This window comes from Neofelis nebulosa, chromosome 9 (assembly GCF_028018385.1).
Source record: "Neofelis nebulosa isolate mNeoNeb1 chromosome 9, mNeoNeb1.pri, whole genome shotgun sequence".
Classification (NCBI taxonomy): Eukaryota; Metazoa; Chordata; class Mammalia; order Carnivora; family Felidae; genus Neofelis; species Neofelis nebulosa.
This window is the reverse complement of record NC_080790.1, coordinates 104736073-104761310: the sequence shown is the minus strand read 5'-3', so window position 1 is coordinate 104761310 and position 25238 is coordinate 104736073. Positions and strand designations below refer to the sequence as shown.

Below are 25238 nucleotides of genomic sequence, written 5' to 3'. Positions count from 1 at the left end.
GAAGTTTAGTTTTTACTTCTCTTTCTTCATCTGGATACAACTTCATACCTCAAGGGGAAATGGTGTCAAACATAAGCTGTGTTTGTCCTAGACATGTTCATTTAGTCAGAAGAGGTCAACCAAAGGGTATGAGATGTCCAAAAGGTTTTCTCCTCATACACTGGCCAAGAATGTATAATAAAGATGGAGATAAGATAAAGAAAGCAAAAGTAGGTGTGGTCTAATCCTAGATGGTATGTGCTTAGGAAGAATGAAAGTTTTAATTGTTAAAATACAGAGCCAGGTGATGTTTCATATCACTGTGTGGTCAGATTATTAACAATGGTGTTGTCATGAGCAATATCATTATTATGTCTGAGCCATGTGTATGCAGGCTTCTTAGTGATTCACAGTGATATCATCAGTATGGGCCAGGGGGTACTGGCAGAGACAAAGACTGAACCCAACAGAGGTAGGGCCAAAGAAAGCTTGTTTTTGAGTCAACATTAATCTCTACAGGATCTAAACTGGGGAAAGCCCAGACTGCGTCCATGACGGAACCCCAAGCAAACAATTTTAATGAAGGTAAAATCTTCATTAAATAAATAGGCTACCATGCAAATTTTAAATGGAGAAAAACAAACACAATGAAATAAAATAGTACCCCATTTCCTAACATATTTTCAGAAGTCAGTCTTTGGGCAGTGATTGCTGGGTTTCTTCACTAGGTATCCTTTTGGAGTGTGATATTTTTCATCTGGCATGTCTTTGTCTATTGCTTTCTTTGTGGGTTGTTGAACTGAACAGAGGCAGACATTACTCAGAATGAGGATGGAGACTGTTGTTTTCTAGTAACAGAGCTTTATTTTAAATGTCTGCTTGCCCCAGATTTTTTTTTTGTAATGATGCAATAAAAAAATCTTAGGATGTTTATCAGCTTCTACATCTAGAGAAAGATTCAGATTTTTCAAGGCTTGAAGGTGCTTACAAAAGGATGGGTTTTAAGCAGTAGAGTTGCTTTTCTGATGTCTAAAGCTTCCAAGAAAAGTTTTCTCATTCAGAATTGGGACTATTTAAACAACTTCAAATCATTATTTTTCATTAAAAAATCACAATTCATGAAAAAATACATGTGTGTGTAGAAGTTGACTGCATACAGAAAAGAGATCATGACTAGCTATTTTATCATTAAGTTAATATTTTTGTGTTTTTCTAATATGTATTTATGTAAGATGACAGTCCTGCATTTGGCCAGAAAAAAATAATTCAGTTAATTTTGAATATTACTTCCTTACATGTTTAAATGGAAAATAATGAAAATGCCCTACTGGAAAATGAGAGACAGTTCATCTTACTTGCTCCTGGAGTCTTATATGAATCATAGAAAAATATTAATTTGATTCATATATAAGGATTTTTCTCTGATTGAATGAGAAATGACTTATCTCTATATCTTTCCAGTCTTGTTACCATATCAAGTATTACAGTTAATTTTTCCTCAAGTTTTACTCCAAATGAAGTTTTGAAAATTTATTCTGATGTTGGAATAATATAATATTGAGGGCTAAATTATAAATCAAGACACCAGCATTGGGACTCCAACTTGGCCATGGATTTGCCATGTGGTTTTAGGTCTAATCCAATAATCTCCTTAGGCGTCAGTATCTGCACCTAGAGAAATCTACAGGGGATTGAATATAATGGTGTCTGAGGCTCCCCTTGGCTTCTGCATTAGGTAAAAGCCTTTGGTCACAATTGGTATGTATTTTACTTTGGTCATTAGAAGTTTGCTCTGGACCTACCTCACATAAGGAAAGATGCTGTATTATATTCTTCTTACCAGAGTCAAACTGTTTTCAAATTCACTTGTAGCTGGGAATGAAGAGCTCTCCCCTAAGGGACATATGTTTCTCTCCCCAGAGGGGCATATGTTTTCTATTTGGAAAACAGATCTGCAGAGGCCATTCTAATCAGGCTGTGCACCTTCCTTTCAACTTGACTGTTCAGTAAACAAAACAATACCTCCAAACTATTCCAAATACCAGCATGAGCTGCCATCCTTGATAAGTTATTGTGCGAATCTCTCTTTCCTTTTTGCTTTTATTGGAAGTGACATAGTATTTCTGCATCAAATTAAATCTGGCCCACATGGAGCTCTTTTACACAGAAAATGAGAGAACATGGGTTGTTGGCAGATGTAAGGTAAATATAGAACCTCTGATGGTGTTTGGGTGCTATGAAGCTTATTCGTTGCCACAGACCAGCAATGGCTACATTGTTCACAAATAGTGAGGTTGTGATAAAGTTGTGCAACTCCTCCAAAAATTGGGGTACTAAAATTTATACTAATCACTTTACTGCCAGTTGTTTTTACATGTCAACATATATATCTAATTGTGCTAACTTTTATGACCTGTTGTACTTCTTTCTATTCCTTTTTTGGTTACTATAGAAAGGATTGGCTTATTAGTCTGGGTGGAGCAAAAAATGATGACAGTCAGTCTTGATTCTGAAGTGTATTCTGGGGTCTGGGAAAGTGGAGTTTGAAAGAATTCTGAACTCAATTCAGTATATTCAGCAGTTTAAGTGAAACTATACTAACCTTAATATCATGAATTGGCAGAACATGAACTTGAAGACAGGTTAGATCTTTATGGGGTAACAGACTTATTACCCCTGGTATGAAAATATGACTAGTTGTATTTTGTTCAAAACCTAGTAAACAATACTATGACATTGTAAGTTGAAACATAACTTGATTTTGAATTTACAGTTTTGAGTTCATATGGGCTTTGTTACTTCCTAGCTTATATTTCCTGTTCACTGATATATGACATTAATTCAACAGGGAATTAATGAGGGCCCACTTTCTGCCAGGTACTTTATCAGATGTTGGGACTATATAGCTCAAAGTTGACTGGAATTCTAGGGCATTACAGAGTTTAGAATGTTGCTTATCTTTTGGTTTCTAGAGAATAATTAACTGCTGAGGTTCTTTGTGGGGGACATTCTAATTACTTCACTATTACATTCAGGGAGAGAACTCTGAGTTCTTGGCATACACAGGTCTATCCCACATTTTGAGAATTGGCTGAGGTACCCTAGAATGTTCTAGGAACCCAGCATTGACATTTGCTAATAAATCTAGCATTTAATTCTTTTCCTGAGTCTTAAGAGCCTTGGGTTCAGAGTCTTTTCACCTATGAGTAAAGAAAAGGCAATTTTGAGTAAAAATAAAGCCAACAAAATATCCTGCTCATGGTCATGCATTTTATTTCCTGAAAGATAGAGAAGATCTAGGGGGAATCACTGTGTGATTCCTTCCATACAAGGTTCTTGGATCCTGTTTGTAAGTGATCAGAAGACTAGGAACAGCATACTTTATGGAAAGTTAGGACAAATTCATTTCTTTTTTTATGCATATTATTTCCTTTTTCTATGTTCTTTGTATTCACTATGTTTTTCTTTTTCCTAATTTTTTTTGTAATTTTTTTGTAATTTTTTTATTTTTTTAAATTCACATCCAAATTAGTTAGCATATAGTGCAACAATGATTTCAGGAGTAGTTTCCTTAGTGCCCCTTACCCATTTAGCCCATCCCCCCTCCCACAACCCCTCCAGTAACCCTCAGTTTGTTCTCCATATGTATGAGTCTCTTTCTGTTTTGTCTCCCTCCCTGTTTTTATATTATTTTTGTTTCCCTTCCCTTATGTTCATCTGTTTTCTCTCTTAAAGTCCTCATATGAGTGATGCCATATGATTTTTGTCTTTCTCTGACTAATTTCACTTAGCATAATCCCCTCCAGTTCCATCCACATAGTTGCAAATGGCAATATTTCATTCTTTTTGATTGCTGAGTAATACTCCATTGTATATGTATACCACATCTTCTTTATCCATTCATCCATCGAGGGACATTTGGGCTCTTTCCATACTTTGGCTGTTGTTGATAGTGCTGCTATAAACATGGCTGTGCATGTGTCCCTTTGAAACAGCACACCTGTATCCCTTGGATAAATGCCTAGTAGTGCAATTGCTAGGTCATAGGTAGTTCTATTTTTAGTTTTCTTGAGGAACCTCCATACTGTTTTCCAGAGTGGCTGCACCAGCTTGCATTGTCACTAACAATGCAAAAGAGATCCTCTTTCTCCACATCCTCACCAACATCTGTTGTTGCCTGAGTTGTTAATGTCAGCCATTCTGACAGGTGTAAGGTGGTATATCATTGTGGTTTTGATTTGTATTTCCCCGATGCTGAGTGATGTTGAGCATTTTTTCATGTGTTGGTTGGCCATCTGGATGTCTTCTTTGGAGAAGTGTCTATTGATGTCTTTTGCCCATTCTTTACTGGATTATTTGTTTTTTGGGTGTTGAGTTTGATAAGTTCTTTATAGATTTTGGATACTAACTCTTTATCTGATGTGCAAATATCTTCTTCCATTCTGTCAGTTGCCTTTTAGTTTTGCTGATTGTTTCCTTCGCTGTGCAGAAGATTTTTATTTTGATGAGGTCCCAGTAGTTCATTTTTGCTTTTGTTTCCCTTGCCTCTAGAGACATGTTGAGTAAGAAGGTGCTGCAGCCAAGATCAGAGAGGTTTTTTCCTGCTTTCTCCTCGAGGATTTTGGTGGCTTCCTGTCTTATATTTAGGAGTTTCATCCATTTTGAGTTTATTTTTGTGTATGGTGTAAGAAACTTGTCCAGGTTCATTTTTCTGCATGTCGGTGTCCAATTTTCCCAGCACCATTTGATGAAGAGACTATCTTTCTTCCATTGGGTATTCTTTCCTGCTTTGTCAAAGATTAGTTGGCTATGTGTTTGTGGGTCCATTTCTGGGTTCTCTATTCTTTTCCATTGGTGTGAGTGTCTGTTCTTATGCCAGTACCATACTGTCTTGATTATTACAGCTTTGTAGTATAGCTTCCTAACTTCTTGATATATGGATACTTAGATTATTTACTTTCAGCCATTTTTCTTTTTAAATATATGCATTTAAGGCTATAAACTTTCCTTAAACTATGATTTTAGTTATATCTTATAAGTTTTAATATGTACTATATATATTAAACAATTGACCCTTGAACAACAGGGGTTTGAGCTGCACAGGTCCACTTATATGTGCATTTGTTTCCATAAATACAGTACAGTACTGTTAATGTATTTTCTCTTCCTTATGATTTTCTTAGTAACCTTTTCTGTAGCTTGCTTTATCGTAAGAATATGGCATATAATACATTTAACATACAGAATATGTTAATCGATTATTTATGTTATTGGTAAGGCTTCTGGTCAACAGTAGGCCATTAGTAGTTATGTTTTAGGAAGTAAAAGTTATATTGGATTTTTGACCGTGCAGGAGTTGGCACTCCTAATCTCTGTGTTGTTTGGGGGTTAACTCTTAGTTCAGTTAAAAATATTTTCTAATTTTAATTGTTTCTTATTTTACCCATGGATTAGAGATGTGTTCCTTAATTTCAAAAAAGAGACTTTCTAGTTATCTTTTTTCTATGACCTCTAGCTTAATTCCACTATAATTAGAATATATCCTCCATATTATTTCAATTTGAAATTTGGTGAGATTTTCTATATAGTACAATGTGTGTCATTTTGGAAAATTTCTATAAACATTTGAGAAAGATGTGATTTCTAAAATTTGGGGGTACAGTGTTTTCATAGGATGAAGTCAGGTTACTAATCATGTGTAAGTCTGCTCACTACTTTCTGGTATTTTGGGTCTGCATATTAACAAAATTTTTATTATAAACTTGTCATTTATATCAAATGTTTTTCTACATCTATTTAAATGTTATATTACTTTCTCCTTTATTCTATTAATGTGGTAAATTATATATATTGATTTTTTTTAAGTTTACTTATTTACATTGAGAGTGAGAGAATGAGGGAGGGAGGGAGGGAGGGGGAGAGAATCCTAAGCAGGCTCTGCACTGTCAGCAAGGAGCCCAACGCAGGGCTCAAACTCACAAACCATGAGATCATGACCTGAGCCAAAACTAAGAGCCAGATGCTTAACCAACTGAGCCAGCCGGGCACCCCAATATTGATTTTTTAAATGTTATATGAAGTCTAAATTTTAGTCCTGATGATTTATCTTTTTAAAATGTGTCTGTGATTTGTTTACTAGTATTTTGTGCCTTGATTGTGTTGCTTAATCTCATTTGTCACTTTGGAAAACTCTTAGCTATTTATCTTTGAAACATTATTCTGTCACATTATCTTTCTCCCTTCCTTCTGGATTCCAGATACTTGTATGTTCCAAATACTTGTATGTTCAATATCTCCCATACTATTTTTACATTCTTTTTGGTACTTCTTGTTAATTAAAAAAAAATTTAATATTCATTTATTTTTGAGAGAGAGAGAGTGAGCAAGCAAGCATGAGCAGGGGAGGAGCAGAGAAAAAGAGAGAGAGAGAGAGAATCTGAAGCAGGCTCCAGGCTCTGAGCTGTCAGATGTGGGGCTCGAACTCAAGAATGGTGAGATCATGACCTGAGCCAAAGTTGAACACTCAACCGACTGAGCCACCCACATGCCCTATGCACTTCTTGTTAACTTCTTAATTTTTAGTTATGTGGGTCACCTGGGTGGCTCAGTTGGTTAAGTGTCCGACTTCAGCCCAGGTCATGATCTCACGGTTCATGAGTTCGAGCCCCGCATTGGGCTCTGTGCTGGCAGCTTGGAGCCTGGAGTCTGCTTTGGATTCTGTGTTTCCCTCTCTCTCTCTGCCCCTCCCCAGCTCATGCTCCCACTCTGTCTCTGTGAAAAATAAATAAACTTGAAAACGAATTAAAGCTTTAGCTATGTGTATTTCTTCCTGATCTATTCCATTTTCCTAATTTTCTCTTCACCTTTTTACAGTTATTAAAATTATTAATCATGTTCTTTTTAAAATTTTTTTAATATTTGTTTATTTTTGAGAGAGGGAGACACAGAATCCGAAGCAGGCTCCAGGCTCTCAGCTGTCAGTACAGAGCCCTACGTGGGGCTCATACCCACCAACCATGACATCATGACCTAAGCTCAAGTCGGACACTTAACCAACTGAGCCACCCAGGTGCCCCATTAATCATGTTCTTAATACCCATTATCATATTTTTTCAGCTCCATAGTTTTAATTTTAAAAAAGATAAGTATTCTATTCCAAAATTTTTCTTCTTTAAAAAAATTCCTGATTATATCATTAATAGTTAATTTCATGTCTGGTATCTTCATAGTCATGATATCCTCTGAGTTTGTTTCTATCATCTGTATTTCCTCTCAGGTTTTGATTCCTCTCAGGTTTTCAGTATGTCAGCTTTTTTTTAATAGAAAATATTGCATTTGATAACTTTTAAGGGTATTTTGGAGCCCTGGCTCATTTTTCTCTTTCCCCAAGAAATTCTGATAGGCATTTCTTAGGGTTGTTAACAATTCCAAATCACTTTAATCCAACTGGGATTTGACATGATTTTAATCAGTCTCTATGACGTTTGGGATACTTGGAATTCAACTTTCTTTCCTAGGTCTGGTCTTTGAGGTACCAATCAAAAGACTAGGGTATTTACCAAAGATTTTCTTGGCATGCAATGTGCTACATTATTTGTCCTCCTAGCAATATAAATCTAGCAAAATCTCTGCTCTTTTCAGCCTCTTTTTGTCCACTATCAAAATGAGAAAATTCCTTGAGGAAACCAAATGCCTGAATCATGTTTCTGGATGACCTCTTCCTCCTCCTCCTTGTTCATGTTTTGTCATCTTCTTCTTTCTTCTTCTTCATTTCTTTTCTTTTTTTTTTTTTTTTTTTTGGATTGTGTACCTTCCATATCTTCACTGACTCAATAGTTCTATAATGCCGATAAAAGAGATTTTAAACTGTTTTCTCCAGTTCTTCTTCTTGTTTTTAAGGAAGTAGAGATGGGCCAAAATTAGTTAATCCATTTTGCCTCGAGTTAAATCCAAAACTAAAATCTTGGTTCAGTGTACCCTATTCTCTTTACTCAGTCTTCTCTATATGAGGAAATACACTCAAGCCTGAAACATAGGAGTCATTCTTGATTTGTCAATTTCTCATACATCTTACATTCAGTTCTTGAGCATATCCTGCCAGTTCTTCCAGAATGTTTTTTTGAAATTCTCTGACTTCATGCTACCTCCAAGTCTGAGCCACCTTTCTCTCTTGTCTATTTCTTTAAAGCAACCTTTAGGGGCGCCTGGGTGGCTCAGATGGTTGAGCCTCCGACTTTGGCTCAGGTCATGATCTCACTGTTCATGAGTTTGAGCCCTGCGTCGGGCTCTGTGCTGACAGCTCAGAGCCTGGAGCCTGCTTCAGATTCTGTGTCTCCCTCTCTCTCTGACCCTCCCCCGTTCATGCTCTGTCTCTGTCTCAAAAAGAAATAAACATTAAAAAATATTTTAAAAAAATAAAGCAACCTTTATACTGTTGTATTTACTGCCATTTATTCTTCACAAAGAAGCCAGAGTTATCTTCCAATAAATGACCTGTCCTCTTTAATGTAAATAACCTTAGAGCAGCTTGAATTTAGAAGAAAATCCACTCTTTAGCATAGCTGCTAAAGCCATTCATGATATTCCTGCTGACTATTGTCCAACTTCATCTCATATTCATCTCATATTCATTCCCTCCTTTTAAACTTCATGTCAGCTGCAGTGGTCTTTTACATTTTAAATTACAATTTCTGGGGTGCCTGGGTAGCTCAGTCAGTTAAGCATCTGACTTTGTCTCAGGTCGTGATCTCACGGTTCCTGGGTTTGAGCCCTGCCTTGGGCTCTGTGCTGACCACTCAGAACCTGGAGCCTGCTTCTGATTCTGTGTCTCCTTCTTTCTCTGCCCCTCCCCTGCTTGTGCTCTCTCTGCCTTTCAAAAATGAACAAATGTTAAAAGAAAACTTAAAACACAATTTCTTTATTTGTGTTTTTTCTTTCTTTACAATTTCTTAAACACACAAATATGTTCCTACCCCTTTCCCCACTCACAGAACATTATAGGGCATTTGCACATGCTATTTCCCTGCCACTCTTTGTGAGATAAGTCCTCTTATCATTCAGGTATTCACTTAAATATCACATTGGTGAGTTTGCCCGCATTTTATGATATAGTTATCATGCCATAAGCATGTAGAAGAATGGTAAATATAAGTGAGGAAATAAGTAGTTAGGAGATGATATTTGAGAATATAAATTGAAACATAAACTGAATATAGCATATGGCTAATGCCAAGCTTTGGGAGGTGGTGGGTATGGAACAATAATAGAAAACATGCTTTCAGAGGTAGAGTATATCTGTGTTATGAGGAAACTTGGGAGGCAGACAGAAGAGCTTAAATTTCACATATAGTAAAAGAAAAAGAGGAGAAGGAGCAGGGTGATATGATGAAAGCATGGGTTAAACAGTAGACTGATGGTAGTGTGTGGGGTGGCCTAGAGGTTAGGAGGAATCAGTAAGGGTCAGCTTCGTGGCTGCCCTTGTAATCCAGGTGTGAGGTGATGAGGGGTTGGATGAAGGTGATAGCAGTCAGGATGCAGAGAGTATGAATTTCAAAGGACAATTTGGAAGGACTTGATGACTGATAGGATATAAGGAATTAAGAGGAATAAGGATTTTGTTCCTGGAAGATGGGAGGCCGAGAAATAAGGAGAGATGATAAATTCATTAAATTTACATGTTGATTTGGAACAACAAATTATACTAGAGAAGACTTGCCCAGAAGTGGAAAATGAGGATGTTTTGTCTTCAAAGGAGAGGATAAAGCTAGAGGGGTGGTGCTAGACCCCAGTGTCCTACTAAGAGATCTCTCTCAGTGCCCCACTTTTCCTCAAAGAGTCAGCAGCAGACAGACTGAAACCACAATGTCCGGCCTTAGAAAGTGGGTTGTAAGGCTGAGCAATCTCACAGCACTCATCTACTTCTTGACTTCCTTCTTCTATAAGAAGATAACAAAAACTTTGCTGACCATGACAGAGATAAGGGAAAGTCATATTTTGGAATCCCCTTGCTATAGTTTTCTAACATAGTGGGATTATAAAACCCTAAGTGTGTTTTGCCCTGAGTACTTTTCTTATTTTTTAAACCCATATGTATTTTGGAGTCAATTTAATCCATATGTTTCTGATTAATTTATGCTTAGCTCATCAAAATGTTGTTTTAAGAAGAAAAGCTTATAAAAAAAAAAAAACAGAGTCATGCTTCACCAGCCACTGATGAAATCAACTCCAGAAGACTGTAGCTTAGTCAGAAAATCAGACAGGCTAAGGGTCCAATGGGTTCCAAAATTTGGAAACTCATTGTTATGAACCCAGTGAAACTAAGTATGTTCAACACTTGGGGGGAAAAATCTTAGTGTTTTCTTTCTTTCTCTTTCTTTCTTTCTTTCTTTCTTTCTTTCTTTCTTTCTCTCTTTCTCTCTTTATTTCTCTCTTTTTCTTTCTTTCTCTCTTTCTTTTCTTTCTTTCTCTCTTCTTTCTTTCTTTCTTTCTTTCTTTCTTTCTTTCTTTCTTTCTTTCTTTCTAACATGTGTTTGGTTTGATTTCTGGATGCAGTGATTTGTTCCTTGGATTAACTGTAATTTCTCTACTTAGTTGTTTAGGCAGTTTCCAGGTTGCTATTCATATAGCCAACTCAGGAAGATGCTGAGAGATGGTAGAAAAAGCCTGTTTTTATGGTGTGTGTATGTAATTGTGTTTTTGTCAGTTAAAAGGCATCTCTTCAGTGTAGGCCGTGAGAAATTTAATAGAAAATCTATGCATTTCATCTACTTGGGTCATAAAGGTGGAATTATGTGTATGTTTCTGACACTGTCTTCAAGAATTAGAAACAAAATAGTTTTAAAACTAATTCACTATTTGAGATTACTTGTGCCTTGAAAAAAACCCTAAAATATAATAAATATTGACTATATTCCAGAGGTAGAATTTAGATAAATTTTTTCTAATACTATAACATTTGATTAGAAATCATGAAAAAATTTCAACAAAATACAATCTTGTCTACTTTATTTGAACATCCCTATAACATCACTAATAATTTATTTATCTATTTTTAATGTTTATTTATTTTGAGAGAGAGTTAGAGAGAGTGGGGGAGGGGCAGAGCAAGAGGGAGAGAGAGAATCCCAAGCAGATTCTGCACTGTCAGCACAGAGCCTGATGTGGGGCTTGATCTCATGAACTGTGAGATCATGACCTGAGTCAAAATCAAGAGTTGGACACAACAACTGAGCCACCCAGGCGCCCTAACATCACTAATAACTTAAAAATAACTCTCTCTCTGCCTATCCTTCTCTGTTCTCTTTGTAGGTATAGTTTCATATGCTTATTCCCTCAATGTTTGTTTTTGTCTTATTTTTCTTCTCATTTTACTCCTCACAGACTCTGGGTGATCTCAGACACTCTAAGATACCATGGTCACCCATGAACTAAAGACATTTATTTAACTTTATATTCAGATTTCAGTCCACTTCCTCATGTTCTAGACTGACGTATCCAAATAATTCCATTTAAATACCTGGTGAAATAAAAAGATGGACATGCCCTAACAGAACTCAACTTCATTTTTCGGTTTCCTTTTTCTCTTCCTCCTCTTTGTCACATAATTGCTATTCTGGTTTATGGTATCACTATTCACCTTGTGAGCCAAACTGTATACCTTCCCCTCTATTCACTGCCAACATCTAATCAGGCACAAACCTTCCAACTCTACCTCTTACATGAGTTTCACCTTTGTCCTCTTTTCTCCGTCTGCATTGCCACAGCCAGAAGCAAGAGTATCCCAACTAGTATAATTTTTTCTAGTCTTTTTCCTCTCCAATAAAATCTTCTCATTGCTGCTGCTGTCAGCATTCTAACATAAAAATATGGTCATTTTTCTTAGCTGCTTAAACCTTTAGCATTATTTATTTTCCGTATGATAAAATCCAAACCATTGTGCATTGCTAATGAGATATAAGATGATCTTCTCCCGTTTACTCCTCAAAGCTCATTTCCTGCCACTTTCACCCTCTCACATCAAATTTAGCCATAGTATATTTTAATTTCAAGTTCTTCAGACTCTCTCTTTTCTTCTTCAGCCCCATGTTCTTACCGGTAGTGTCCCTTTTGCTTGGAATATTCATCTTCTACACTATTTCCCTGGATCACTACTATTTATCCTTTAGTTTTGGATTCAAATATAATTTCCCCCAGAAAGCCCACTCTTACTTCTCTTATCCTCATCTTCTATAAGAGCCTTTGCTTGTTTTTAAAATCATAATATTCAGTATATTTGATTTCATCTTAATTGCTTAATCATAAATCTCTCAAGAATATAAACTCTTTGAAGGCAAGTTTCTCATCATCCTTATTTGCCACTGAATCCCCAACTTCTAGCACACTCAACACCTGGCATATAATAGGTTTTCAGTAAATATTTGTTTAACAAATTAGTAAAAAGCTTTTTGTATCTCTATACTTTCACACACATTATTTCTTTGGTCTTGAAATCCTTTCTTTGTCCTGTTTAAACAGTGAATTCCTACCTTTGCTTTGACAATTCATTAACATCCCACAGAACTAGTTTCTACAATACACACTCTGGGAAATGCTGATGTAGCCCAACTCTCTCCTTTGACACAACAGGAAACTGAAGTTTAGAGAAATAAAGTGACTTTGAAGGTCAGACAGATGGCTATACTAGGGAACCAGAATGCAAGTGTATTCCTAATATGCATAGTATTCTTGCCAATGATAACTTGGTTTCATTTGTAAAATAAAAGGCTTCTCATTTTTTAATGACATCAGATCACTTTTTAATTTACTGTTTGCTAACAAGGACATATTTTGTCATCAATTTCTGGTTCATTCAATAACAAAAGCTCAGATAGTAAAAGATGAGTACTCATATGCCATTGACAATGGGAGAATGAGGACATTAACAAAAGGATGAAGTGGGCTGCACCATCTGAGTAAATTTTTCCACAGTAATAAAATGATCAGTGCTGCACATCATAAGAGTTTGGAGTCTCTCCTTGGGAATTTGGTGTTTATTTTAACCAACACTTTTTAAAAAATATTTTGCTCCTCCCCAAAGATGTAAAATTTCACCATTTATTAAGTCTTCTTGGCTGAGTTGAAAATTATAGCATCCACATTCTCACATGCAAAATATTTCCTAATCACAGCAAACATTTCACATCTGCTCTGAGTAACTGGCCAAAAACCAAGAAATAGAGGCATTCTTAGAGGATCTTTGTTGAATCCCAGCCAGTCTCCTTGACATTAGAGAAGAGCTACAGTGAAAGGGACACCTCCCCCCACCCTCTCTATTCTCCCCAAGTTTTTTTTTCTTTTGGTTACTTGATGACACCCTCTGCATGGAAAGCACACCCCTCTATGCTAATATTCAGGAACTGGGCCAGAGTTCCAGTTGTGTTTTTAGTTCTGTCTACTCTTTCCACACCCATTGTAAAGCCAAGAACAAATCTGTGTAACTTCCAACTGCTTCTTGGCTACCCTAGTCTCACTTTTACCACATGGAAATTCTTCACCAATTATAATCAAACTTAAATCCAAACACTTAGTGGTGATTTATAAAGATCCAGCTAATAGCATATTCATTTTTTTGTTCTGCTCTTATTTATTGGTAGTATTTTCTATAGTACTAGTAATTTCATAGTCTCAGTCTGTTGTGTTTTTGGCTAATCTATCAGAGCAAATGAGAAGACACTCTTGTCTCTTTCTGGATTAAAGAGGAATGAAGTTGTCCCAAAGATTATTCACATTGGAAATGAGTTTCTGTGCTTTCATTATGATCCAACTTCCTCTATTTATTGGAAGCTAAGGTTTAGCTAGTGATGAATGTCATAGCTTGTGGGTCATTTTCATTACTATCACCTGGTTTCTAGGCATAACTTTAAGTGGCAAAGTGAGAACACTGCTGATAAAATCTTAGATGGATGTGAAGTACTGGCACAGAAGGGAAGATTTTAAAACAAAATATTTGGTGGCAAGTGGCAGAAAACCTAACATAGATTGGCTAAAAATCTAACTCAGAAGTCAAAAAGAAGACACACTGGCTTAGAACTGAAAAGATCAGAGGTAGATTGGCTTCAGGCATGGCTGGATCTACTAACTGACAATGCTATCAGTATTTGGTCTCCTGTCACCTCTGTTTTCTTATGTGTTGGCTCCTCAAACAGACTTTCCCTCTATGATTACAGTTAAGCTTTCAGCACCTTCATGTATACATTTTCTCCCTTCAGTAACTCAGTAGAAGAGAGAGAGCTTCTTATAGGTTTTTCCAGCAAAAGTGGTAAGATTAACTGATTGCTCTGACCTCAGTCACATGCTTTCCCTGAACCAATAATAGTTATGGTTCTGTGTAGATGCTGATTGGCCAGACTTAGGTCATATGCCTTCTCCAAGTCACATGGAATAAGAATAAAATTGAAATGGTTTCTCACAGGGTTGTCAGAATCTTGTTACCGTAAGAAAAGAGGACATATACTTGGCAGAATAAGATAACTCATCTCCACTAATGTTTCATAACTAGCTCTACTGAGACATATGACTAAATTAAAAAAAAAAACGAATCGTGTAGGGAAAAGAAAGGAATAAAAATATCTCAAGGGAAAAAACTTAAAGTTCTTTTATATGACTGTTGTGGTTGAAGACATACCTGATAGCTTAATGATGATGCCATGGCAGATCCACAGACCTTTGGTACGAGATACTGACCAGAAACTAATCGTTGCTTGGAAATGAGATGACTGTGCTCACAGGTGGGTTTTGGGGAAGTGGATTCATGTCTGTAGACAGAGATATAGTCTCATATCACCTGTGAGAATAATTAAGAATAATGGCCTATTTCAAAAGAAACCACTTTTATTTCCTTTATATAACTTTAGTTGGCAAAAGTCACACTGGGGGATTTCCAAAGGGATATGGTGAAAGCCAGGTAACTATTAATGTGTTTCCTGAAACCATGTGGAAGTAAGACCATTGGCCTGCCTCTGCCTAGGACATCAGGAAATTGCATCCTCATTAGCGAAGAAAGGGTTGGCAGGGGGAAGGTTCTGATAGTGAGAGGTGTTGAGGGAGAGAGAGAAAGAGAGAGAGAGAAGCTAATCACAGAGTGTGCTTCGCCTCTTCTCCGCCCTCTAGTCTTTGTATAAGTGGGCATTGTGGATAAAATGGACTGAAAGTGAAACAGTGATGGGCCCCATAGGATCATTGTCCAACTTGTATGTGGAAATGTGTTTGGAGACCCTCATGCTAATTGGGTCTTCAGTAGCTGCCCAACTCTGTGCTCAAGTGATGAACTAATGCTATATCTGTAAGTTTTGGGAATTTTAGCTGTAATTGGAAATGTAGCCTTTTCTCAGCTCCCTTGTTCTCTTTCTGATTTCCTCCCCTTGGAGTTTTGGATTTTTCCTCTTATGCCATCTTTGTCCTCAAGGGCAAACTCACTCCCAGGCAGCTGGAAGATATTTCTTTCCTTGAAAAATAACTATGTTCGACATGACTAAATTTGTTAGTCTGTAATGTAAGAATGGTCCCCAAATGCATTTGAGGCTGTGAAGGGACTAAAGGAAGCATGAACCCATATATGTTGAAATGGAATTTGTCATTATCATGGGAAACTTTCTTTGTAGGAAGGAACCCTGCACATAGGCAGTACTTTGCAACTAGAGGCTGCAATGAAGATGATGCTCCTTCATTTACTCAGTCCTTAGATAGAATGAGGAACCGGTGGGCCTCCTCCAACATGCCTTCCTCTTTCCTCCCCTTTGGCTGGGCCCAGACTTGTCCCTAACTGCTTCCTTTGTTTCCTTTCTTCTCTCTCATCTGCCCTCAGGCCTCTGTTTGGAACAAGCTGTCTTTTGCAATCTACCAATCTAAAAGGCTCCTTTGCTGACCTGTCCTCAATACTTTATCGCTGAAGACATTCAACACTATGTCTCTACTCTAAAGCCAGATTTTGGAAAGAGAGGGGGTTCAGAGAAAGCTTCATATTAGGAGAAAATGAAAACAATTACTTCTTAAAGCTTTGTAGCCACTCACCTCCGCAGTATTTTACTGTTATTTAAATGAGTTGTTTCTTTTAAACAAATAACAAAATTGTCATTCTGTACTTAACAAATAATGACGATATGTATAATAACAAAAATAATAATTTCTATAAGTTTCCGGTTCATTTCACATCCTTATCTCCTTTAATCCTCAAATGATTATTTTCATTTTATAGGTAGGGAAGCAGATTCAGATTAGTTTATAGGTTTTGCTAAACACATACAGTTGTTAAATGTTCTTTTCACGTAAAAGAAACTCTTCCTATTATCAGAAATAAGCAGGAGAATGGCCAAAGCGTGATTTATTTAACTAAAGAAAGAAAGTTGATGAGTTTTCTTGAGTTAGAATCTAGAAAGATTGCATTAAAAGATTATTTTTATCTTTTAAAGATGCACCAGAGTTTGAGTCCCCCAATTCCTGGCCTGCCATTTCATATTGTAGATTCTCTATCCGGATTCTGAGGATAAAGACAATTCTCACATGCCCCCCAAAACAGGACCTGCCTGCTACACTATCTATCCTATTTTCTGTGGCTCCTGGTTTTACTTAAGATACTCTCATCCATGTGTCAACCACCCAACTTGTCCTTGGTTATTTTAAGTGAACAAACTGATGTCTCACTGAGCCAGAATATAGCTGAAATTGCTTGCATATACAGTTTCTACATGGGCATTCAGTGTTTGTTCATTTTGTCATTCAATTCTAGGACTGGCTACTAAGGAATTTATTCTTATTTTCATTCTATATTGGTTCTCATGGCAGGAAATGGTATTCAATAACACTATGAGGGCTTTTTAAACCTCCATTTGGAAATGTGTTTTCTTACGTAGTAGACAAGAAATTTCTGCTTGACTTTAAGTAAATATTTTATTTCTTGTATCCCCCTAGCTTTCTCTACTTAGGGATATAGGGAGAAATGTGAGAAATGACATGTAGAAAAAACACTATATGTGTTATTTAAAATTCACAGGCTGGTAGAAAAAAAATCACTGAAACTTTGCAAAATTCACTTCTCCAGGTAAAAGGCACAGTTATGTGCTTCTTGATTTTTATATTTGAAGATATATGGAGCTTCATGTTTTGCCCAATACTTGGAGGAAAGCAAATGATTATCAAGTAACATTGAGGACTTGGTTCAGCAGGCAAACACATAGAAATGAGTCTCATGCTTCTGGCAGGGTTTATGTATCTACATGAAATCCATTGGACAGTCCCACCAGAACTGAAATAATTAAAACCTCTGCTTATTTTATTTCACAGCTTTTTCAGGTTTTTCCAAGAGTGAAAAACAGAGGCAACTACTGGTAGATCAAAATGGTGATTTGAGAAGACCTGGAAGTAGATGTGTTTTAAAGCTGAACAAATTATGGGATGTGGTTTGACAGATGTAAAAGATAGGGTGTCTATACCTTGAGGTGAAGTGGAAATTATCAGGAATAGTTCATTCTTTGCTTCTACTGGTTCTGGACAAGATTTATTTATGAAATGGAGCAAATTAAAATATAAGCTAAATATCAGACAGTTAAAAAATTCCATAGTGCAGAAATTATTCCTAATGAAATATTTAGTAGAAATACCATGATTTGATTCATTTAAAAGTTGTCTGGACAAAGTAGTATGAGGAACAACACAATGAACACTATTTTTATGGTGATGAGTAAAGAGCTATATGGTTCTATAATCAGGTATTTGGAAAACAAGGCAAAAAAAAAAACAGGTTCACTAATTCAGACACTTGGAGAATGGGCTAACTTTTGGGAGGCAATGTTATAGAAACAGACACCCACTGAACCTTGTGTGGAAGTGGAACTATGTCAAGAATGATTTGAATATCATAGGAGTTGTTTCCACTCCCCTAAATAAGACTGTCCTTCCAGCATTCCTACTTCTGGATATATATCCAAAGAAAAACTAAATGAATCCACTATCTTGAAGAGATATTTCTGATTCCATGTTCATTCCAGCATAACTCACAATAGTCAAGGTATGGAAACAACTAAAGTGGGTAAAGAAAAAAGAAAAATGTATATGTTATATATTATATTAAATATATTATATATTTACATGTATAATGAAATACTATTCATTCTCAAAAAAGAAGGAAATCTTGTTATTTGTGACAACATGGAAAAATTTGAAGGACATTAAACTAAGTGAAATAAATCAGGTAGAGAAAGGCAAATTCTGTATTATATCATTTAAATGTGGAATGTAACTTGTCTCCACTAAGGGCTCATAACTGGCTCTTGAGACATATGCCCAAATAAGAAAATGAACAAACCATGTAGGAAACAGGGAAACAGTAAAGTGGTAGTTAACCAGGGTCTGGGAGGCAGGGAAAATAGGGAAAGGTTGGTAAAGGATACATACTTTGAGTTATAAGTTCTGAGGATCTAATGTATAATGTGGTGACTAAAACATTACATTATATGGTTGATAACACTATATTGCATAATTGAAATTTACTAAGGGGTACCTGCATGGCTCAGTCTTTTGAGCATCTGACTGTTAATTTCAGCTCAGGTCATGATCCCAGGGTTGTGGGATTGAGCTCCACATTGGGCTCCTCTCTGAGTGTGGAGCCTGCTTAAAACTTTCTCTGCTCTCTATCCCTCTGACCCTCTCCCCCACTCACACATGCTCTCTCTCTTTCTCTCTCTCTCACTGTCTCTAAAATTAAAAAAAAGGAAGAAAAATTTGCTAAGAGAGCAGAACCTAAATATACTCACCAAAATAAATAAATAAATAAATAAATAAATAAATAAATAAATAAATAAATAAATAAAACACTCAACTAAATATGCAAGGGGATAGGTGTATTAGGTAACTAGATGCCAGAAATTCTTTCTCAGTGTACCTATATTAAATCATCACATTGTACACTTTAAATGTCTTACAATTTTATTTGTTAATTATATCTCAATAAAGCTGGATAAAATAAGATTTTCTTTATCTACATATAAGCTAGTTAGACCTGGGAGGGAATGAAGGTGGGCATTCCTCTGTATGTCAGAAAAGCATATTGATGCGCAGTACCTGGGTGGCTCAGTCAGTTAAGTGCTTAACTCTTGATTTCAGCTCAGGTCATGATCTCACAGTTTGTGACACTGAGCCCCATGCACTGCGCTGACAGTGCAGAGCCTGTTTGGGCTTCTCTCTCTCTTTCTCTCTCTCTATCTCTCTCTCTCTGCCCCTCCCCTGCTCATGCTGTCTCTCTCAAAATAAATAAAGACTTAAAAAAAAAAGAAAAGCATATTGATGTGAGAAAGAGAAAGGAGCAACTGGGTATTATTATTTTATCTTTTAATGTTTGCCACTTTCATCTTCAAAACTCTTACTTTGATACTGATTCAATTTGTTCCCATTCTAGACTGCAACTCTATTAATAGTAACAGGTATGGGGAACAAGAGGATAAGAAAAATTATCCCTGTAGTTTTCCCTAATAATTATGTTGCTTTTGTATAAATAAATGAATGAATGTTAAATTTCCTAGGGAAAGATATGCTACATTCATTCCAGCATTCTCTGACAATGCTCAATTTTTCCAGAGGAAGAACAGAAACTCTCATTACAGAAACCTTACATCCGGGCTCCAGCTCTCATATCACCAGTTAAATTTCCTCCCTTCCCATCAGTGTGTCAGCCTATAGACAGCAACCTTATCTTTGTCCTTATGTTGCCATGAAACCCACACTAGAGTTGAGTTCAGCAGTCCTCACCCAGTTGGTAGCAGTGCTAGTAAGGATCCAGGGTGGGAAATTTACCTGTGTTCTCTCCCCTCAACTGATACAGGTGAGATCTGAACTAAGGGCTAAAAAAGCAAGTTAGAACATTATGATAATTTTGACTTGGTCCCAACTGACATCTTGGAAACGAATTGGCCATCATGTTTGTTTGAATTGCTGGAGATACCAAGATGCTTCCAAATATATAATTTTAAAGAGATAGAAAATTTTTCAAAGCATTTATTCTTCTTCCTGAAATGTGGTTCTAACGCTTCTAAATTTGCTGTAAGGAAACATAACCTCATATTCCCCTTTGCATACTGATTTCTTTGCTTCAATTTAACTTGGGTGTTTTCTTGTAATCCTAAAGGCACTCTCTTGTTATAGGTGGTATTGCATCCATCTCCTCTAGTTGGCAGGTGCTGTGATTCAGTGAGGAGATAATTTATCCCTGGCTTTCTATTTAAGTTGTGAGCAGTATCTTTCAAATGTCCAGGTCTGTAGAGTCTAAGCAGTGATAAGAAGTGGTAAAGAGTATGGACCATGAGGTCAGACTGGCTAGTTCAAATCCTGGTTCTGCCACTTCCCTGTTATACTATCATGGATATGTCTTTTAATCTGTCTGTGCCTTCATCTTCTATCTGGAAAATAAAGAAAATATCAGTACATTCCTGTAAAAGTGGCTGTGAGGCTTAAATGTACAGCACTGTTATGTCTGTGAACTCTAGCTGTGGAAGCCCAGGGATATGCATGGCGTGTGTCTAGGATGTTCCTAGAACAAAGCCAGGGGAACACTCTGTAGCCATTTTTCTGACATATGTCTTTTAATGTCCCAGTGATTCCCATATCCAGTTCTATGATGGTCTCCTAGATAAACCCAAGTGGTTCTGCCTACTGTTCATGGATATAGGTTAGTCATTTGAGCTAGAGAGCTCACAAGTAGCTGGTAAAGGTTTCACTGTTGTCATACATTATTATCCTTATTGATGGACAGAAGGTTTCAGCAATTTAAAATGTCCTGATCCTTTTCCAAAGCTTACTTAAAATTAGATTCAGAATGATAAAGGAAACAAGCAACAGATACTGCAATTATACTTTATTTTTATGTAGAAAGCATGGACTACAGATGTTGTATAATAAAGCATTCATCTGTTTCTAGAATATACCAGGAGCACATCTTCTAATTACAATCTACCTGACCAGTAATTACAAACAGTGGAAACTTTTGAGCATCTGCCAAAATGGCCATCTATCATCTTTCAACAATGCCTGTACTAACTCTATATGTCTGTAAAAATTTATTCACTATTTCTTTCCATTAACTTATTAACTAGGGCACTTTAGCCCATGAATCATATCCCTTATTTTTGGAATTGGAAGAGAGAAAGTCATGTTACTTAAAATGTAATTTATATCAAGGAATGTAAAGTAATTTCTGTTCAAGAAATAACATAAATAGCATTTGTCAATATTCTAGGTTTACAAGGTCATTGAGCTTCTCTACAAATGTTTATAACCTCATATAATCTATTGCCATCTATCAGGTACCTTTTCTATCTGATGCATACTAAAATCTTAAAGTATTATTGAAAGCAAACTTGGAAATAATTTAGTTCTCCCCTCTATTTGATGATTAAATTTCAAACTCATAATACTTTTTTTAGTTGACTGATTGACATGCTTGCTCCTCTTCTTTAAAAATAAAGTTTATTTTTAAGCTCCTTTAAGTCATCTTCTCCCCATATTTACTAAAAGCAGTGATGGATATCAGATTCCTGGGAAGACCAAATTACAGCATTGGGGGCCCAAATTCCTTGGGGGCGACCACATTCATTTCTAGTTTCTTCAGCCCCATGAGCTCAAAAAAAGGTCTTCTCTGAAGGCATTTATTTCTCTTTTGCTTGTAGTCATCTTGAGTAATCCTTGTTTAGCAGGCCATTTCCCTGTTTCCTTTTCTTCCAGCTTTCCTTACCCAGTCTTGTGGTTTGGGGATATTCTATATGACATAGTGATTCTCTTCATATTCTTTGGAAGGCTGGTAGATGTCTGTAGAATTTTTGGAATTGAGCAGAGTGGATTTCAAAGAAAAATAATACTTCTTCAAGGTGAAAAAGTGTTCTCTTATTCAGACAGTGGTAAGTACCTGAGAAGTCACTGCCCATACTTCTGTATAAAGCAGACCTTGGGCTGAGGTATCCTTCAGACCCAACTTTGAAGCTGAGTTTCTCCATTTTCTAGATGCTTGACCTTAGATAAATAATTTTACCCTTTTGACTCTCAGTTTCCCCCTGTAAAATGGGGACCAGGGTGCCTAGTGCAGTGGTTGTTGTGAGGTTCCATTGAGTTGATACAAAATACTTAGTTCTCTTGCCATGTCAGGCACATAGTAGGCATTCTACATATTCATTGTCTTCAGAGTGAGCTCATTTTAGAAGTCTTAAGAAATCTCAAAATGAATTCCATATTTGCCTTGCTTGGACACAAAATGAAAAACAGAAGAGACTCCTTCTCACCCTGTGGGTGGGGTATCACTCCTCTATACTGATTCTTTTTAATAAGAAAAGGGCGTCTTGAATGTGGTGGGAAAGGCAAGCCCACATGGCAGAAAGTCACAGAACACAAGATACACTTTATTACATGGCGTGTTTCTGTACCACAGATGTGCACACAGATGTGGTCATCAATAGAGATAACTAGTTTACAAGCCCTCCCTGGAAACTCCTCACAGTTCTTAGTAGAAAAGTGATTCTCAGCCAAGAGCTGCACTGAAGTTCAGCCCATGATTAAAGCGATTCCAACTGTTCCACGCTGAAAAGAATTAGAAAGGAGAAATGACCAGCACTGCATTTTTAGCCAAGGAACAAGACCAGGGGTCACCTAAGAAGCTAAAAGTCTATTAAAACAAGTATCTATTGTGGTCTTTTCTTTCTCTGTATTTGTCTGTTTGCCTTTACCTCCTTTTCTCTTTCTCCTTTCCTTCATTCCTTCCATCCTCCCTCCTTTGTTGTTTCTTCGTTTTTTCATTTCTTTTCCTTCTCCGTTCTTTTTCCTTCTCCTTTTACCCTAATGGAAAAATATCACTTTATGTCAAGGAAACACTATGACACATCTGTTCATTGTTGGACATGTTAACATGGAGAAGACACATTCATTCAAATTCTGAAGTTTGTAACTACATTATTAATTTTATTGGTGATATATGATGAAGTTGTTACTATAAATGTCTAAGGCAGCAGTTTAGCATAATAAAAATTGACTATTTTTAGGAGCCAGAAAAAAACCTGGGGTAAAGCCTGGTCTCCATTTTATGGCCCTTCTAAATAGGGTGGTCCTGCAAATTAAATGAAATAAATATATGAAAGCAATGTATCCATAGTACATATAGAACTGTGGCTTGACTTAGGTTCTCTTTAGAAGCAAAGTCTGAAAAAGGGATTCAGGCTCGCATGACTTACTGGAGTGGTCTTAAGAGAAAGGGGAGGGAGTGAAGGAAATTAGGTAGGAGGAGGCGCTAAGTAAGCCAGGACATAGTTTCATAAGTTTCTATTGGACTCTGCCTTTAGCTTGATCCAGTGGAGAGCTCTGTAGTGTGAATTACATCATGTAGTTGTTCCTACCTTGATATTACTGGCTAACCTTTTGCATTCTTCATGTAAACCAGTCACTGGCATGGCCTGCCCCTGGGGTGGGACTAGGATGTAGCCTCCTGGGTAAATAGGTGCTATTTTGCCAAGAGAAATTATCTGGAAAAGGGGGCAATTGTGAGCCATTAGCAACCAACAACTGCAGCAGCTGAAGGCAAGTGTACCAGTCCAGTAAAAGGCATTGGCGGGGATAACAACATTATCCACTCAAAGGCTCAGTAAATTATTGTTAAAATTAGTATATGTCTTGGTTGCATATGTCCAGCTCAAGTCCTCATAAACTATTACAATAGTTTATGGACTTCTCCAAACACAAGAAAGTAAATTGGTTATTTTCAAAAGTCTATATTATTCTGTATAGCTAGAGTCCTCTATCCACCCAGATTGAATTATTGGTCAGTTGCCTGTGTGATGACTCACTGATGGGTATAAAAGCCATTCACTGCAACCTACTGAAGGTTTCCTTAGTGGGGAACAGGTAGGAGTAAATTCAGTACAAAATGACTCAGAGGGCTAATGGGATCACATACAAACTTGGGCTTTTCTGAAACCCAAAGACATTGTCTGCAAATTAAGGTAGTATAGAATAGAATGATAATGAGAATTGAGAGAAAATAGCTACTATAAATAGTTCACTGGAAGTAAACTAATTTTAGTTTCTCCAAACACTGGGTCTGTAGAGATTTATGATTTAAATATTTTAGTTACAATTTCTTGGGGTACTTAATTGACATTTTTAATCATTCCAACTTAATAATCATGCATGGGAAGGGTGGGGATTCACAGAAGATACTGTCTGGGTTTAGTTTTTATTCCACAAGCTTTGGCCATGTCAAAATGTGAAAGAATCAGAAGAACAATGACAAGAACAGTAAAAGCCTGAATTCAAACTGTACCCATGGCTATTTCACCTAGTTCTATGGGATTTTACAGACCCAGGAGTTTCCCACCAGGGCTCTTTACATGGACTGCTCTTGATAGCACTTTTATCGGTACAATGTTACCGTTGCTCACATAAGATCCTAGGGTTTTGTTTGTTTGTTTGTTTATTAACTGGAAACACATTTAAGATTGAGAAATGTTTGGGTGGACATCCTTATTCTCTTTCCCTTCAAATGAAAATTTCTTTTGTTCCTCAAAATGGTAAATCAATCTTTTCCCACTTTCTGATGGAATTGTAAGATGGTATTTATTTTCCTCTTAACAAAACAGGTACCTATGATACAGCTTTTCTTTTTTTGTTGTTGTTTTATTTATTTTGAGAGAGAAAGAGAGTGGTCAGGGAGGGGCAGAGAGAGAGGGAGAGAGAGAATCTCAAGCAGGCTCTGTGCTATCAGCACTGAGCCTGACATAGGTCTCAATCCCACAAAACATGAGATCATTACCTGAGCCGAAATCAAGAGTCAGATACTCAGCCAACTAATCCACCCAGGTTCCCCTACAATGTAGCTTTTCTATTTATCACTCTTATTTTCAAATTCTATTAAACAAGGAAAACATAAATTAGCCTTCTCTTACACACAAAAATTGTACCACACATTCATATCTTACAAAATGTACATCTCTAAGGGAGACAGAGGTGATGAATTAGCCTTACAAAAAATGAAAAGGATCCTAACACCTAATGTTAGCATATGTGTGCCATCCCAGTAACTTCAGATTATGTCTCCTTCCTACATAAGACAGTCCCATTTTCCTTTGCTTTTTGGAAGGTAGAATGATAGTTGACCCTTAAAATTATTAAAATGTTTTTCAAAAGAATGGCCTGAATGTGGCTTGCTGCATAGTGCAGTTCATGGAATAAATAAATTACATTGTCCTGTGATTCAAAAT

At 36.7% G+C, this 25238-nt stretch overlaps 2 long non-coding RNA genes across 3 annotated transcripts in view; one reads left to right on the top strand and one right to left on the bottom strand.

The window, feature by feature from the left end:
• The first annotated feature begins 409 nt into the window (after nucleotides 1–409).
• The window catches only part of LOC131485408 (uncharacterized), an 81504-nt gene continuing 56675 nt past the window's right edge, over nucleotides 410–25238 (top strand). For both annotated transcript variants that reach the window (XR_009248824.1, XR_009248825.1), the window contains exon 1: nucleotides 410–564. This is a non-coding gene — a long non-coding RNA (uncharacterized LOC131485408). The remainder of the gene's footprint in view (nucleotides 565–25238) is intronic.
• The window catches only part of LOC131485409 (uncharacterized), a 59208-nt gene continuing 48598 nt past the window's right edge, over nucleotides 14629–25238 (bottom strand). Inside the window, exon 3 of the long non-coding RNA XR_009248826.1 lies at nucleotides 14629–14771. This is a non-coding gene — a long non-coding RNA (uncharacterized LOC131485409). The remainder of the gene's footprint in view (nucleotides 14772–25238) is intronic.